The sequence below is a fragment of the Rhyacophila brunnea genome, unplaced genomic scaffold (genome assembly GCF_057557595.1).
Source record: "Rhyacophila brunnea isolate RB1 unplaced genomic scaffold, BYU_Rbru_1.0 scaffold_1, whole genome shotgun sequence".
Lineage (NCBI taxonomy): Eukaryota > Metazoa > Arthropoda > Insecta > Trichoptera > Rhyacophilidae > Rhyacophila > Rhyacophila brunnea.
This window is the reverse complement of record NW_028232751.1, coordinates 46792734-46810356: the sequence shown is the minus strand read 5'-3', so window position 1 is coordinate 46810356 and position 17623 is coordinate 46792734.

Below are 17623 nucleotides of genomic sequence, written 5' to 3'. Positions count from 1 at the left end.
TGAAAAATTATTTTTCATACCCGCTGTAACAAAAAGATATATCTTCCTAAACAAAGAGAAGATGTTTTCGTACTTGAAGTGGATCTACTGTAAACGTTATCATTATTTTTATATCAGGCAAAAAATTTCTATCGAAAGCATAATTTTAAAAAACAAACACTGCTATGCCCCAGCTATATAGGGGTGTCCCAGTTTTAGATGATAATATTACAACATACAGATGTTATGTTTTATACTATATTAAAAGACGCATTAATTCGAATTATTATTCTCATAATTAATGTAGAAAGATCGCTCATAATATCGACTTTAGAAAAGAAAAAGGCCGTAACCTTCAGTTTTAAAAAAATAGGATTTATTGGATAATAATTTTGTGCATGACTAAAATAAATACACAATAATTTAAACTGCAATAAATGCTGATTTATTATCTAAATGTAGCTGACAATTAAAGAAAAAGGATGTGAAGTGAATAAATGACTTAACCATCATTGTTGTTGGGTTCTCTTTAATGAACTCAATAATTAATATCAGATTTTCTCTATGTCTCTTTTTGTATTTTAACTTCGACCGAAAACCGTAACAAAAACGTCATTGTGCCTCCTGTAAAATTTGATTTGTGGGGATTACGTCCTTTTTCCTTTCTAAAATCGATATGTAGGTATATTATGATTGTTTTGAGGAATGTCAGGTTACTATTCGCTTAACTAAAATGAAGAATGAATTTTCCCGATACTTGAAAGGATTGCCAATAGCCGCGTGTGACTCAGGCATATACACGTAGTCACCTCACAGCCATACCTTATTTTATGGGCTTACTAGGTGTTTACACATCACTAAATTCATGTATTAGTTGAGTAAGCATAAATATTTCGCTGATTTAATTTAAGTTTCGATAGTCTCGTTAGTGGGGGATGAGATCGCTGTGTTTGGGGATGACCAAGATATGTAGATAGAGAGTCGTCAGGAGGCAAAATGAGAAGACGAGATTTGGTGGTGGTTGCTCCGATGGATGCAGAAGCGAATTTTATTTGCAGCGTAAACAGTTGCTACAAGAGTATGTTTGTAATATACTCGCTCCTGTCCCCCACGCTCGGAGCTGGGGACAATAGGTATCATCAAGTAAAGAGCGTTATGCTACAATACTTGTGATACCTATTGTCCCGAGCTCGGAACTCGTGGGACAGGAACGACCGACACGAAGCTTACTTATCAGACGGAGATTATGATTGATACTAATAGATATTTAGACTGAACTACTAATCAACTATTACCTGCTAATTATATACATGAATATTCGGTAAATTGCGAAACATTGTTGATAGAATTTGCTGTTGAAAAATCTGATGGCCTCTGCTTTATTGCACTTCGATGTCACGCGTGTAGAATATTCTGACTGTGGGTGCAACTATTGTCTAATCGAAAAAAAATCTTTTTTTTAAACGGTACATGTTCAAACACGCGCGTTAACATGATCTTACTCCCTTCTTCAGTTTTAGTTTGTCAATCTATGGCTACGGCCGTATGTTGTAGCTTAACCACTGGGGAATGCCAAAAGAAATGGCGTATTTCAAAAAAATACTACCTTATTCTTACTTAGGTCAATAATTATTATAAAGCAATCATTATTCAAAGTATGTTTATCACACTTGAATGATCAAAGACATAGCTTATAATTAGTATCTTTAGAATTATCTTCAAATGTGTTAATCTTACCCATTTTTTGAATATTAAAATGCCTTATTCTTGTCAAATTTGGGATCACAGAGATTATTAATATAATTTTTCATCGTAAATATTTTACTATAATAATGTTGACATAAATTATACTAATGGTTTTATAAATGCGTTTTAAAATTAATAAATGTAAAAAATCTTAACACCACTGCACATGCATGTACTGAAATATGACTTTATTCTAAAACAGAGCGAGAGGTTTAAAAGAATACTATTTTATGTAATAAAAATACTGTATGCAGTCATAAAATATTTAAAATAAATATAAAGGATAATAAGGCTTCAAAATTATATAAATAGATTATCTACGACGTTTAAGTAATGGCCAGGATCATGCTTTGAAAATGCAATAAAAGCTCCATTTTCACCTACGCTGAGCATGTCCCCCCTTAATTAATGCGATTTTCATTCGCTATTCATTTCACCAAAATCGGACATTGACTACAACTGTCAGTTTAGACATACATGCAGTTATCTAAAAAATAGCGAAATAAAATATCATTGCACTCCGACTCATATCAATTGCGTCGATTGATGGTCTGCTCCAATAGCCTCATGCAAAACGTGGAAATCATTCGTACATTTTTAAAAAATGCGGATGTGGAAATGAACTAACAGAAACTCCTTTATGAAATCTCTGGTTCTGATAGTGCTTACTGAAACTGAAACTGAAATACAAACTCAATTGAACCATTTCGAAAATATCCTTATCTATCACACATAAAAAAAATATTCCATTCCGTATTATCACTAATATACCTACGTCGAATATGATAAAAAATATTAATTTAGTTAGACCAATTTAATATGGATAATAATTGAAAAAAATACAGTAGTCATTTGATATAAATAAAAAGGATTTCAAGATATACATATTTATATTTTTATAAAAATCGTTGTAAACATAAAAAATAATAAAACCATGAATTAGTCAAAAATCTTTTAGGCGATGCTTAGAAAACTTATTAAACTAAATTTAAATAATAAATATATTAATCATAAAATATAAGTAATAATAAGATGGAGTCCAATTCAACAAATTCACCTTTTATTATTTTTTTTTCAAAAATTGTAAGTTTATTTTTGACACAGTTGAAATTGTAAATTATCAAAAAAATGCAAGCTTCGTATTTTTCCGCCAGGTGCCTCTGGTAGGTAACGACATCGCCTTAAATACAGATTTTGTACCTAAATAATCAGATGTGCCAGACTTGAGTCCATAATGATACCCCGATTTTTTTTTTAAATAATACATGAAATTTGAGATACGGCAGTCTGGTTCTCAGTATTATTGATAACTATAAAAATACGCGTTTATCAATTTATTTATATTTAAAGTTTATCAAGTTTAATAAATTATAATTCCTTTTAGCATTGTAGGTAGGTACCTACCTAAATCATCTACTATGACCTATGTGATTAATTATTATTAAACAACTTTATTTTGAATGAGGTAAATTAAAACTACTGTTATGTGCAACGAGTGAAGCAGATATTATAAAAGAGTGTACAGTAAAAACGAAACAATAATAGATATGATGATAGTGTGCGTGCGTATGGGGAGCCGTAATAAATGCCGTATTTCGTACGTACCTATACGTACATAAATACAATCGACGAACCACATCATTGCTTCGTTTTACTGTAGGTACCTTCTTTTTCTGACATGATCAACAATGTTTACTTTTTGAATTAATTGAATTTTTATGATCAGTAATCTTTGGTACGTTCTGACGTTGGGTTTGCAGCTCAAAATTTTTATAAATAAATAAATTTATTAATTACTTAAGAATTTTATTGTATTTTCCTTTGCTTAGCGTGTAAACGGGACACCATTGACATGTTACATATTTTTGAAACAAAATGCCACGGAATTACCTCGTAACTGAATAGCATAAACCGGGACACTCAGTGTATATAAAAATCTCGACTACAAGCGTCTTAATGGCTAATGTAAAGATAAAAAAGCTGTAATAGCCAGTGCCTCCGCTACAGATCTGCGAACAAATTTCTCGGAAACTATCTTTTTTCTGCTTTCCGGAATCCGTTAAATGGGAACGGTAATCCGAAACCGGGATCGTTTGATCAAAAACGCAAAAAATACGCCATAATTTTAAAGATCATTTTGAAAATCAATTCCGATATGAAATCTTTTTAGATCCAGTTTTAATTAAATATGTATATTATTAAATTTAATAATCATCGGAATGGGGTTCAATCTCGATTTAAATTCTGTTATTTTGACTTTTTACATTTCGGTACATATACGAAGGATCACCTCGGCGGTCGCGGTGTTAGATTTTCACGACTATACATGCATACAATAATACAGAGAATACAGAATTAAAAGGCAAAATTATTTATTCAAGATATAATATAAACAAAAAAAATATCTATTGTAAAATAAATCATTACCTGGCTTTTCAGAAAACATAATCGTATTTATATACCTACTTTAGCTGCATAAAACTAATATTAATATCAATAAAAAAATATGTTTAATTCAATAAATCATCACAAATTAGAATGCAATCAATGTTCATATAACTTAGTTTTTTGAAAAAATATAAATTAAATATATGTAAGAACAATGAAAACCCACTTAATAACCAACTGTCTCAATTGTAAAATTAACAAGTTTAATGTATCACAAAGAATTACGTAGGTATCTAATTATATTTTTGTCAACATGACAATATTTAGACCAATACTCAAAACTACTAATAAATACGTTAGTATAATATATGGTATGGGTATAATATATGTAGGTATATGAATATATCGACAGAAATAAGCCGTTCACTTTTCACTCGCTACTCATTACGTGATAAGCCCGATTAACACCGGGTGAGGTGCGGGGCGGTTGTTTCGACGGATCTAGTTATGTTTGGTTGTGTTGACCATAATGCGCAGACAATAAACCTAATAATTGGATAAATAAACCAATAAAAGTATGCGTTGTAACAGTTTGATATAATTGTGTTTTATGGTAAGAGTGTTATTTTAATTTTACACCATTTATTATTAAAATTATTATTATTTATTAAAATTATACATATCGACTGCTTGATCTGCAAACCAGCCAACTACACTTTTGACCAAAAATGAGATTTTGATAGCATTTTGTTATAAAGTATGTTTTCTATGCTCACACAAAATTTCAAAATCCTAAACCTATAGATAAATGCGTTATCATTCGTCAAACCAAACAGCAAACTGCAGGTGCTAAATTTCCAATATCGTAAATGGAACAACTCCGTTTTTTATATCAATTTTATTTATATGTAAAAGGGAAGCTAAAATAGAGTATTAATTATTCATAATGCAGCTTATTTGTAAAAAAAATCCATGTGTATTTCTGGAATGGTTAAATTCCGGTCTATAGTTAAATTATTATGTTTTTCTCCTTCCTGAACAATTTGCCCAAATGGAGTTAGCCGGTTTATAGATTAAAACAGTTGTTATTTTACTCTTCGTGATTTTCAATAAAAAATAATCATTCTCTACTGAATTACAATTAATTACTTTCATAATTACCAAATTTACTTTTAAAACATACGTTAATTTTTAATGCGTATTATGGTCATGAATTAATATAATGAAAATTAATAAATGTAATAGTGGTTGAAAGACCATTAATATTCAAGAGAAGTGAATTTTCGATATCGCTTGAAAGCCAATTGAATCGAATTTAAATTAAAATGCATCTGGATTATTAATTTTGCATTAAGGACTTTCAAATTTAATTCCAAAGGTCCGAACTCGTTATTGGCATTTTATTATAGATTGACTCGTGTTTGATAAAGATTGAATTTTCCGAATATTAATCAAAGGATTTTATATTTTTTCTTTTACCACAGAATGCTGTAAATATTATATGTTCGTTCGGGTGCATTTTTACTTCTGTTTCTATGTAACTGTGTTATATACACTGATATTATCGAATCGTTGGCGTCTTTAAACTATTACTCATATACATATATATTTTTTTAAACTATGCCCGATCGTAAGAAGATCATATGGGTCTACACGGAGTGGAGTTTTGTATTAAGAAATTTTTGTTTTTAAAGAAAAAATGGGTATTAGCCACTTGCTCAACCTATTAGGTTCATACTCTGACTCCAAACTCAAATTGATAAAAACAATAGTGTATTATACCCATGATGGCCGAGCGGATTAAGCGTCGACTTATAGCGTCATGGGTCCAAGATTCGAATCCTGGGTCTGGCAAGTACATAATATATAGTTTTTCAATTTGTGTATGAGTCAGAGTAATAACATAATAGGTTGAGCAAGTGGTTGACATCCATTTCTCGTAAAAACAAAATCTATTAATACAAACTTCCACTCCGTGGACGCCCATATGATTATATTAGGATGTTAACATTTTCTGTACGATAATAAAAATTTCCGTTCGTTCGGGTGATGTTACCTTAGGTTACTATACTAGATTGATACTATTACTGTAGATAAGAGGGAAATGTAGTAGAAAAGTATTATACAGGATAATGATATCGATTTTCATAATTATAATTTTTCAAGTAGATGTAGTATTGTTGATTCTAGGAATAGATAAAGTATGAATATGGGGAAATGTATATTAACTGAAATATTTTCAATGAAAAAGGCTGTGTCACTTTAAGTAACATTACAGCAATGGCTGGGTTAATATTGCTTTCGTTCCCAAGAGGATCATAATTATATGGGCATCTGTTTTGAGAAAATGAAAGATAACATGCTCTTACACATTATTAGGTATTTGAACGTGACAATACTTTCTCAAATATCCTATTTCAATGTTCAAAAAGTCTACAGCACAAAGATCCGGTGCAAGCAAACATTCATTACCGACTAACTTATCGAATAAACCGTTACAAAGTGATAATTTTATTTGCAGTTATTACTGGAAATGGTTCCCTACCTTTCGATCAACACACTAAGTATAGTCATCGTTCTGGATTAAACACGTACAGATCAAACGATAGGTGATTTTTGCCAGAGGCTGAGATTGAACCCTCGTCATTGTTGTTGAGACAGGCGCTCTACCAACTAAGCTACCAAATCAATTTGATGATTAAGTTTACATTGACCCATAGAGCACCGTATACACTAGGATTTGACAACGAAATAAAAAATAATAGAAATTCATTTCGAATTCCGGAATAAAGCAACAAAAATTTATAATGAAAAATGAATATTCACAAGAGGTGAGGTATTTCCAAATTATATGCGTTCAATAAATGTTACATTCATAAATCTGAATGTGAATCATTCATAAAATAAAAAAAAGTCATTTCTCATTAGTAAACTCCATTAAATTCCCAATACGTTACCCAGTAATTACGAATGTCCACCTATCGATTGTGTTATTAGTAAGTAGTTATCTAATAATCTATTTGTACGGTTTTGACGATTTCTATGCTTATTGAATGCATTATTAGCAATTATTAAGTAGGATTTTTGAAGTTATACTTCTTTTGGCGCCTTTGGGAAATCATATCAGAGTGTATTTTTCGCATGTGACATGTAACACATAATTTATTTTTTCACACGAAAAAAAATGCACTCGTTTGGATTCGAACCACCGATTGTTCCGTTATCATCCGAACGCACTACCTTTACGCCACAGTATGATACTGCAATCGTGACGATTAACTATTCACTTCAACTATTCATTATTTGTTTGTTATATTTTTTATTGTGATCCTTGTCTTGATAGGTAGGTAATAAAAAAAATACCTACTTTATTATATAAGTTATAACTAACTGTATTCGTTGTTAGTGTGTATTTGCCTTTGATGAGAAATTTGGCTGGAAAAAATGCTAAATTTTGTGAAATAAAATTGCAAGTAAATTTACTTATTCTACCAAGACCGAAGTCAATACTTTTCCTTTCGCGTAGGTATCGAAAAGAAGTGTAAACATCAAAAAAATGTCAAGTGTAAAAATCACACAATTCAACAGAAATATATTTTTAAATTTACAACAAATGCCTATATTATGTCAAACGGCCTTCCAAGTCTCGTTTCATGTCATTCCGATAATCTGATGTCACTTACCTAAGCACATATTAAATTAAACCATGCTACATACTAAAATAGATACTTACCTACATTAAGTAGGTATCTGATATCAGAAATGAAAATAAATAAACTAAATATCTAGCGTATTTTCAGCACATTTAAAACTGCTGGAGGCATCAAAAAATCCTATTAAAAACGCCACACGCCAGATGCGTTTTTTGCAAGTTAGATGTCTATCAAAAATGCTAGATCTGGCAAAAAAAAATATTAAATTGGCAACGCTGTTGGTGAGTGCGCATGTACCTGAAGATGCCGAAATGCGAAACCCTGGTCGCACAAAACGACTCAAATGGAATAGTACAAAGCTTAAATCCATTAGAATTTAAATTCAAATCCCATCAAGTATTAAGTATTAATAATAATAAAAAAAACCATGTTAACTATATCATCACTCATCAGTCATCAGATTCATTACAATGAAACTACTAAAAATGCGATAGTCAAAGGCTAAGTGTCGCAGTGTCAGGTTACATTATTCTAAAAGCTAGGGGCTTCTGTCTAGGTGAGCTTCGCAGGTGCTTCTCAGGCCGGCTATGGTGCTCTGAAACGTCAGCTCTTTGTATTTAGGACACGGGCTTTAATTCCTGAAAAACCGAGATGCGGCACTGCCTCGAACAACCTTCGATAAAATATTCAAAGCTTATCCATGAGAGGGGATACGAAAATTTTACTAACATTATGGAGATTTAAAAATGAAACAGTTTTATCCGACGCTTCGTCCTTATATCGAGGATTTTTTAAAAATATATTCTCAGTTTTTTCTGTAGGTATTTTGTACTTTCATTCGATTCGATATATTATTATTTAGTACAATTATGATCATTTCGCCTTTTTTGCCACAAAAAATTATGCTTATAATTGCGGTAACCCACTCGATTTCAATATTAGATATTGGATAAAAATAGGATATTATTTAACCGAATTCCACTAAACAAAACTGCAGTAATGTGATAATTTCCGAATAATATTTAAAAAATCTAAAACTAAAATACTTAATAACAATACACGGTACTGTTCGGTTATACCGGAGGCAGCGGAAAACGCATTTTGAAAATAGCCGATAAACTGGATTATTTGTTAGGTTAACCTAACCAAACCTAACCTAACCTAACCTAACCCAACCTAACCGAACCTAAACTAACCCAAACTAACAAATAATCCAGTTTATCGGCTATTTTCAAAATGCGTTTTCCGCTGCCTCCGGTATAACCGAACAGTACAGTAATACAGTAGAAAATATATGTTTATAATATACCTACCTATCTGTAGTATAAAAAACCTCTTCCGCGTCGGCTTATAATATCCCGGATTCGAATCTTGAGTGTGGCTTAAAAAAAACGCATTGAGTACATAACAAATTATTAATTCAAGACATTTACAACATGACACATAAAAAGTACATGTAAATCGAATTAGCAGAGAAAAAAACAAACCAAAAAATAATTCAAGAAAAATACAAATGAAACAAAATAGAATTTTAAAAACAAAATACATTATTGCATCGCTACATCGCTATGGAGTGCATTGACCAGCCGCACTCCCCTCGCTATTGGTGCCTGGTGAGCCTGACATGAGGAAACAGTTTTCACCCATAATAGGTCATGGTTGCGACGCATGACGCCATGCACGGATGTTGTTTTTCTATGTGTGTTCGGACTTATGTTTTTTTAAGTTTGAGTAAGTGACTAACGTCTATTTCTCGTAAAAAATACAAAAATCTGTTATAACACCATCCACTCCGTAGAGGCCCATAGTGATATTATTTGGATCCAGACATGGAAAAAAATGGCTGGAAATTAACAATATTTATTTAAAGCACGTCACTAATTGCTTTAATTTTATCAATCGACTTTTGTGGTTTAAGTCAAAGTTCCCAAAGCCAACGAATAATTAATGGACACGATTTGAGAATGTTACATTCTCAAATCTTGTGAATTGTTCGTTGAATAAATAAAATATTTATTAATAGGTCTCGCGAAAATGATAAATAATCATTAATAATCGAATACTAAATCTTTATTGAAAAAAATTATTGTTAGTTTATGTATATTAATTACTATGTATATTATAATCGTAAATTATTATTTAAGTACTATGTATATTATAATCGTGGGGTTGTGCCAAAAGTTGGTAAGTCGATAATTTAGGTATTTAGAGTTAACAACGGATTATGTGTCTATATATAAATATGTATGCAAGGTCATCTGATATATTCAAGCCCTCCGCATGAGCCGATTTTAGTGAGTAATGTTTTACCAAGTGCATAGCCAACACTCCAGTGTTGCCATAATATAATTTATAAAAACATCGCTTGTAAAATTATAACATTGGGATTAATATTCGATATCTGCCAACACTACGACACGCACACTGTCACACATATTTTCGAATAACCCAGGAAAGGGTCGCGGAGGAAGCGTGAAGGGGGCGAGGCAAGTGCATGAAAAAGTTCGTCATGTTTTGAAGGACAAACACATGCAATAGCTCTATCTATATTTTTCTATAATCTAAGGATATATTATAGAACATGCAGATAGAGCACAAATAAATTACCATTGTGTCTGATTTTAGAGGGCATGTTAAATTTCAAATTGCATTTACTCCATTACACGATTTCGAGACTTACCAACTTTTGGAGAGTAAATCTACAATATCACCTTTTGAAAAAACTGTTCGAGAATAATATTTGTAATTTAAAAAAAATACGAAAAAATAAAATCATACGGCTTAGCTATTAACCCTTTCGCATCTGCCAACGCGTATATCCACTGGCGGCGGTGGCAGCCGCAAAAAAAGCGAAATCCTGCAGCCTGAAATCTAGCCTCCACTACTGTAATTATTATTATTTGTAAAGGGTCACAAACGCCACCGTCTCTTCAGTGAACTATTTACAGATAAGAGTCACAATTTAAGTTAAACCGACAGATGCTATTTTATTTAAACTTTGTAATATTTATTATATTATTTGTCAATATGTTTATCAGTTTCTTACAATATATTTAAAAAAAAAAAAAAACATACTACAGAAACATTTGTATGTACGTATGTGGGAGTCATGTATGGTGGATGAGGAAGTCGTGATTTGGTGGTTGCTCCGATGGATGGAGGAGCGAGTTTTATTTGCAGCGTAAACAGTCGGTACAAGAGTATGTTAGAGTAGTTATGTTACAATACTTATGATACTTTTCCGAGGTCCGAATCTCGGTAGAATGAGATGTTGTGCGGAGCGATACAGAAACTGAGATAATAACAGACCGGGAACTTATTTTCGAAAGAACTTATGTTATTGACATGTCCAATGAATTATGATCCATTATTATTTATTGACGAACTCATAATCAAAATATATATTGCGGAAATTATAATTGCATAATATTACTGAATTTACCATAATTGGACACTACGGGAAATGGATATTAAAGAATAATAATTGCGGTCAGTTATTTAATATCGCCGATTAATATGCTGACACGGATTGAGTTGTTTATCCCCATACGTACATTTATAATAATATATAATGATTACAAAATATTCAAGAGTGACTCCCCACCATCCTTAATGTGCCGCGTGGTTAACTGACGTATGATAGGTTCAAATACTAATAATAAAATATTTTTTATGGATAAATGCATGCTGGGCATAATACGCAGCGATCGAAGAATCAATAAATATGTAGGTAATGGAGAAGAAAAATGTTAGACATCCAGCACCTCATTTCAAATGAGTTTATGGTCAAACTTCTATATTACGTCTTCTATGCCACAGCGCTGATACTATTACGTCACTTGCTTTTTGCGTATTGACTTAGATACTCTAATCTCTGGCACCATTAAGAAGGGTTTTATTATAAACTTTCTTAAATGTTTTTTTTCTTCTTACAATTGGTACTTCTATATTCGAAATAAATGCTCTTCGTCTGCTTCCGTAAAGGTTTGGGAATTTTAGTGTTAATTAATGAAACTCCACGCGATATCGAACGCATACTGAATTATGGGCGCAGTGAGTGTTATAATAGGAAAAGTAAATTCAGGGGAGAAAATTTTAGTTCTAGAAACGACTGTGGCGACGTAGACGACTTGATACAGTGTCACTGTAGTATCTATATTTCTCTTGGTTTTACCGTTGAAGTCGTAGAGCGATACATTATATTATTATATACAAACTGGGAAGACAACACATCTTACCAAAGGAATTTTAGTCGCTTTACTAAAGTATTTTGCTTTCCCATATTAGTTGCAATTCCGATAGAGTATTTTTGCCATTCATAATATTATTCTTTTTCATTCAATTTTATCATAGATATGTACTCGATCCAATATAAACATATTTGTTGTCTACCTCTATGTTTTTCGGCAGCAAACTGGGTTGCTGCAGCCTCATAGACCAATAGTGGTAATAAAATGTGTTAAAATATTTGACTACCTCTGGATTTGACTTGTGAAACAAAACCTCCGTTTCCACATCTTTTATCCGATACCCAATAATAAAAGAAAGTATCTATCCTTCCTTTCTCTTTTACAAAAGTATAAAGGAAAAGGAAAATTTCTTGAATGATTCGTGAATGTGGGCAGATACATTATATTAAGTATATTATATGACAAAACTGCTTTCGACAGCACAATAAATAAAAGAGAACGGCAAATCTTAATAACGACGTTAGAAGTGTGGAGAACTCGAGAAACACAGGTCGCCAACTTTTGTTTTACGAATAGTTTTCCCTTTTAAATATTCTTGTAATACGTTAATAACTAATATTGTCTATACAAATTAAATTAATATTTAAATCTATTACAATCGTATAATAAACTGATAAAATACGCAGGAGAAATTAAATGAATTTATTGTTGTAGATACGATAACTGTCATAAAATAACACATCTTGAGTGAAACAATATATTTTATTATTTTTTTATTGCAATAAATTATTTAAGTGCGGCACTTATTAAAATTATACAAAAACAAAATTTACTAATTCACCATTGTTTCAATTGAGGTGCTGTTAATGGTTACATGTAAATTGTACGTAGAACAGTTCGCCGTGAGCTTTCTTATCGGAAAGAGATGACCTTATAGTATACCGTCTTTAAATTTTATTAAATTCAATATGAGCATTAATTCAACTTTCATTGCTGATTTTTCTAAAATTCATGAATTCAAGAATGAAAATCTAACCTAACCTAACAAATAACCAAACAAATAATAAATTTTCATTTTTTTGCTGCTCTCTTTCTGTAAATTGTAAACCGACAAGAACCGTGTTTTATTTAGACATGAATTTTATGTCAATACTATACGACCTAAAAAAGTTGGAACATCTTTAACTGCCATATATTTCCGATACAATATTTTGCGGTGGAGTGTGATACGGCGAATAGCAAACGTACGAGTTTTCGGATACGGCTGTTAATATTTCAACTACATTCAATACACAATATCGATCTAAGTATTTAGTTGAATAAGCAGGTTTAAGTCAAATGTTAATGAATATTGGTATTGCCCAGTGTGCGAAATGTGCCTATTGCAAGAAGGTAAGCTTTGGTAGGTAACTGAAAAAAATCATATGACAGCCATATTTACGGGACTTGAATTAGAATTTCGTTTCATAATCAGTATTTTACTGAATATAAGATATCATATTTAACATTTTTATAAAAAAAAAAGTGATGTCAAACCGGCATTGAATTTGCGACCACACGAAGTTTGTCTACTATGTGCAGTGCCAATGCGTACAAAATAATAGATGGCGTTGTCATGAAAGCATTACCCGTTTCATATAATAAAATAGACAGTCCTCTGATCTCAAGGACAAACACCATCAAAGATTATACAAAAACGTTGGATTATGATTATATGAAGCCTTTGTTTACACGTGTCAGTAGAAGATTCAATAGACTTGTACACAATATATTATTATCTATGCATACGTGAATTCTGAATACTATACTAATATACAGATATGGTCTCTGTTGCTTAGAGAATTATTTAAATAATTTATATTTATTAATTACGAAGGTAGGTTTATCGCCTGGTATGAAATCTTCGCACTGGTATAGCTTCTCCGATATACCATGGCTTTGGAAATCTTGGTGGCTATCTGCGTTTTAAATTTAAATTCTTCCAGTCTACCATATAATACATATCCACGACCCGCTTTCGGAATTTACACTACATTGTTATTAAATCACAACTACAATATGTTGGGTTTAGAGTAATAATATTATGATCATTTACGAGGGTGCTTTTATTTTTCAGATGCTGTGGCCCAACACATACCAGTACATACATACATATTGATGGATGATAAATTCGTATGTAAGTATTTTCACTACCTATAATATTTATATTATAAAAAAAATTGTTTCTTCACTGATATTAAAGCTATCGATGTAGAACACTACTTTATCTCAGACCCAGTGTACGGTATTCAGATTTTGCCTAAAATTAGTACTTAAACAATATCTACAAATTCATTTATTGAGTATATTCCAATAAACAAACTGAAACGCTTAAAACCTTAAAGCCATAAATATAATTACGCTCACGATGACCGAGTGGATTACGCGTTTGCTTATGAGGGTCCCAGGTTTGAATGCTGGGTCTGGTAAATACAAAGTTTGTTTTCTCATTTTGTGATTGAAGTCATAGTATGGATCTAATAAGGTTGATCAATTGGCTAACGTTCATTTCTCGTAAAAACAAAAATGTGTTATTACAAACTTCCACTCTGTGGATGCCCAAATGATCCTATTAGGATCAGACATATATCTTAAAGTATGTTTTTTCTGTAACTGTTTTGTTGGTTATTACGTACAAATTTATTAAAATAATGTTTCCTACTCTTGTGATATCCATGGAAATATAAAAAGTAAATACGAGGGTGGGTCAATAAGTCCTTAGAAAAGCCGACAGGTGGCGCGACTAGTACTGTAAGCGGTTTGTTTTCATGCAGCGGCACTACCGATTCAGTATGCTGCGAAGTTTCAATCAGATTGGTCGGGTTGTTGTTTTTTATTTTCGTACATTTAAAAAAAAAATTTGCTTGTTTACAAAAATGGAGAAAATTGAGTTTAGAGCTGTTATTAAACATTTTAATATAAAAGGGTTAAGAGCAAAGGAAATAAAAAATGAGTTGGATTTAGTTCACGGCATATCTGCTCCTTCACTTGCAACTATTTATAACTGGTTAAATGAATTTAAACGTGGTCGTACATCAACAAAGGATGAACCACGCTCAGGACGTCCTGTAGAGGTGACTACACCAGAAATGATCAATAAAATCCACGATATGGTGTTAAGTGACCGAAAATTAAAGTTTAGTGAGATAATTGAGGTTACAGGGATCTCAAAAGGTAGCGTCATTTCTATTTTACATGACAAATTGGGCATGAAAAAAGTTTCTGCAAGATGGGTGCCGCGTTTGCTCACAGTCGACAATAAACGCAATAGGGTGGTGGCCTCTAAAGCCCTGTTGTCGCTCATGCAACGCAATCCGGATGAATTTTTTCGTCGCTTTGTGACTGTAGATGAAACATGGATACACCACTATACTCCCGAGACGAAAGAACAGTCAAAGCAGTGGATTGCGAAAGGCGAACCATGTCCAAAGAAGGCGAAAACCGTAAAATCAGCTGGTAAGGTTATGGCTACTGTATTTTGGGATGCACGTGGAATTATTTTCGTTGACTATTTGGAAAAAGGAAAAACAATAACAGGGGATTATTATGCATCTTTATTGGACCAGCTAAAAAACGAAATTGAAGAAAAACGGCCTCATTTAAACAGGAAAAAAATCCTCTTTCATCAGGACAATGCCCGTGTTCACACATGTTTACGATCAATGGCTAAAATTGAAGAATTGAAGTTCGAATTGGTCGACCACCCACCGTATTCGCCAGATTTAGCCCCCAGTGACTTTTTCCTTTTCCCAAACTTAAAAAAATGGCTAAGTGGACAACGTTTTTTTTCAAATGAAGAAGTCATCGATCGGACAAATGCTTATTTTGAGGACCTTCCGAAAACTTATTTTTCTGACGGTTTAAAAAAAATTGAGAAACGTCTAACCAAGTGTATTGAGCTCCAAGGAGATTATGTTGAGAAATAAAAAAAAATACAAAAATAAAAACTGTTTTAATGCTTTTTTCTAAGGAATTATTGACCCACCCTCGTAACATTATGTCTTGCAACATGGGCGAATCTTTATGTTATTTTAGTCTACTTTATCACATATCAAAATCATTAGTAAATGCATAAAAATTCGATGAGAATCTTCGACCATATTCGTTTCATGTTGAAATATATTGCGTTTACACTATACCACTGAGAAAATTGCTACAGCGTCTTCGATAAAATATTGTCAAATAAAAAAAACAACTCCGTATATCTAGAGTTTGAAAACATTGAGTTATATCGTAGCCTGTGATCTTTTATTGTTAAGGACCCCTGTGCTCAAGAAAAGGAAAGATAAAATGCCTGGAAGGTCATTAATTTAGTGTGATAGGTTAATGGTGAAAGTTGGCGATAAATGGAACACTTATAATGTTTAAGGCCTAATAGGTAAAAAAGACTCACTGATTCCCTTAACCGCCCGACTTAATTATATCGCCATGGTGTCCTACCCTTTAATTAATTCATAATTCGTTTTGAAAGTTTAATAATAAAACGTCATTTTTCATATTAATATGTAATGATCCTTAGAGGCTTATAGCTTTAGCCGTTTAACTACGCATTTGAAATTGGTTTCATCCCATTAGGTTGTTCCCACATTATACATAGCAAGATTTTCTAAAATTAGTGCATATTTAAGGGTCAGACACGTGACAGGGTTTACCGAAATTATACGAGCACACTTGACGACTCATGCCGACCGTTTGGCCTGATCGAGAAATGTCATTTTTCATAACTCTACAACAAGTCATGAGGCCCAACGACAGTAGTGTAGTGTAACAGTGGTGTAATTATTAATGTAAGTGAAACAATCATATTAAACACCCAGGCTTTTAGAAAATCACAAAAATATATTGTGATCTCACCGGGATCGAACTCGGAGTCCTTCGTTAATTGACAAAGTACATTTACTTAACAAAAAAATAATAATTACATTATTCAATATAAAAATAACTGTATCATACAATATGCCAAGCAGTAAAAGTTAAAAAAAAAAATAAGAACGTAAAGTTAAAATCGAATCTAAAATATCGATACTTGACGCAATAAGTCGAAAATACTAGTTTTGATATAATAAAACTTTGATATTTGTATCATTCTAATGAAATAGTTAATAATTGTGTGTTTTTTTTTTGTTTTTTCTGCGATTTATAATAGAAGATAATAATTATTATTGTAGGATTTTTTGTATACCATTATTAGCAGTGGGTTATCTCAGTTATCCTTTGAAGTTACAGGACAATTTTAATAAATGCAACAGTGACATTTTTGTGTTTTACTGGGTACTATATTTTTTTTTTAATCTCAATAATTCATTAATGATGAGCTTTCAGTATTCGATTGGCATATTACTTATCTCAAAATCGACTTTTTTGCTTTCAGGTAGATGCAAACGTAGTAAATATTTAAAATTAGAAATAACAAAAAATATACGTTGTATTATAATATAATATAAGTATAGATAAGTAATACAATATATTTTCATATGTGATGGAAATGAAAATACATTTATCCTTATCGTCTTATTTCTACATAACATAATGTTCAAATATAATAAATACAATATAAAGAGATGGAACTTCTAGTATGTAAAAAAACCTAGTGAGAATATTTAAGAAAAAGTTTAATATAGTGAAATA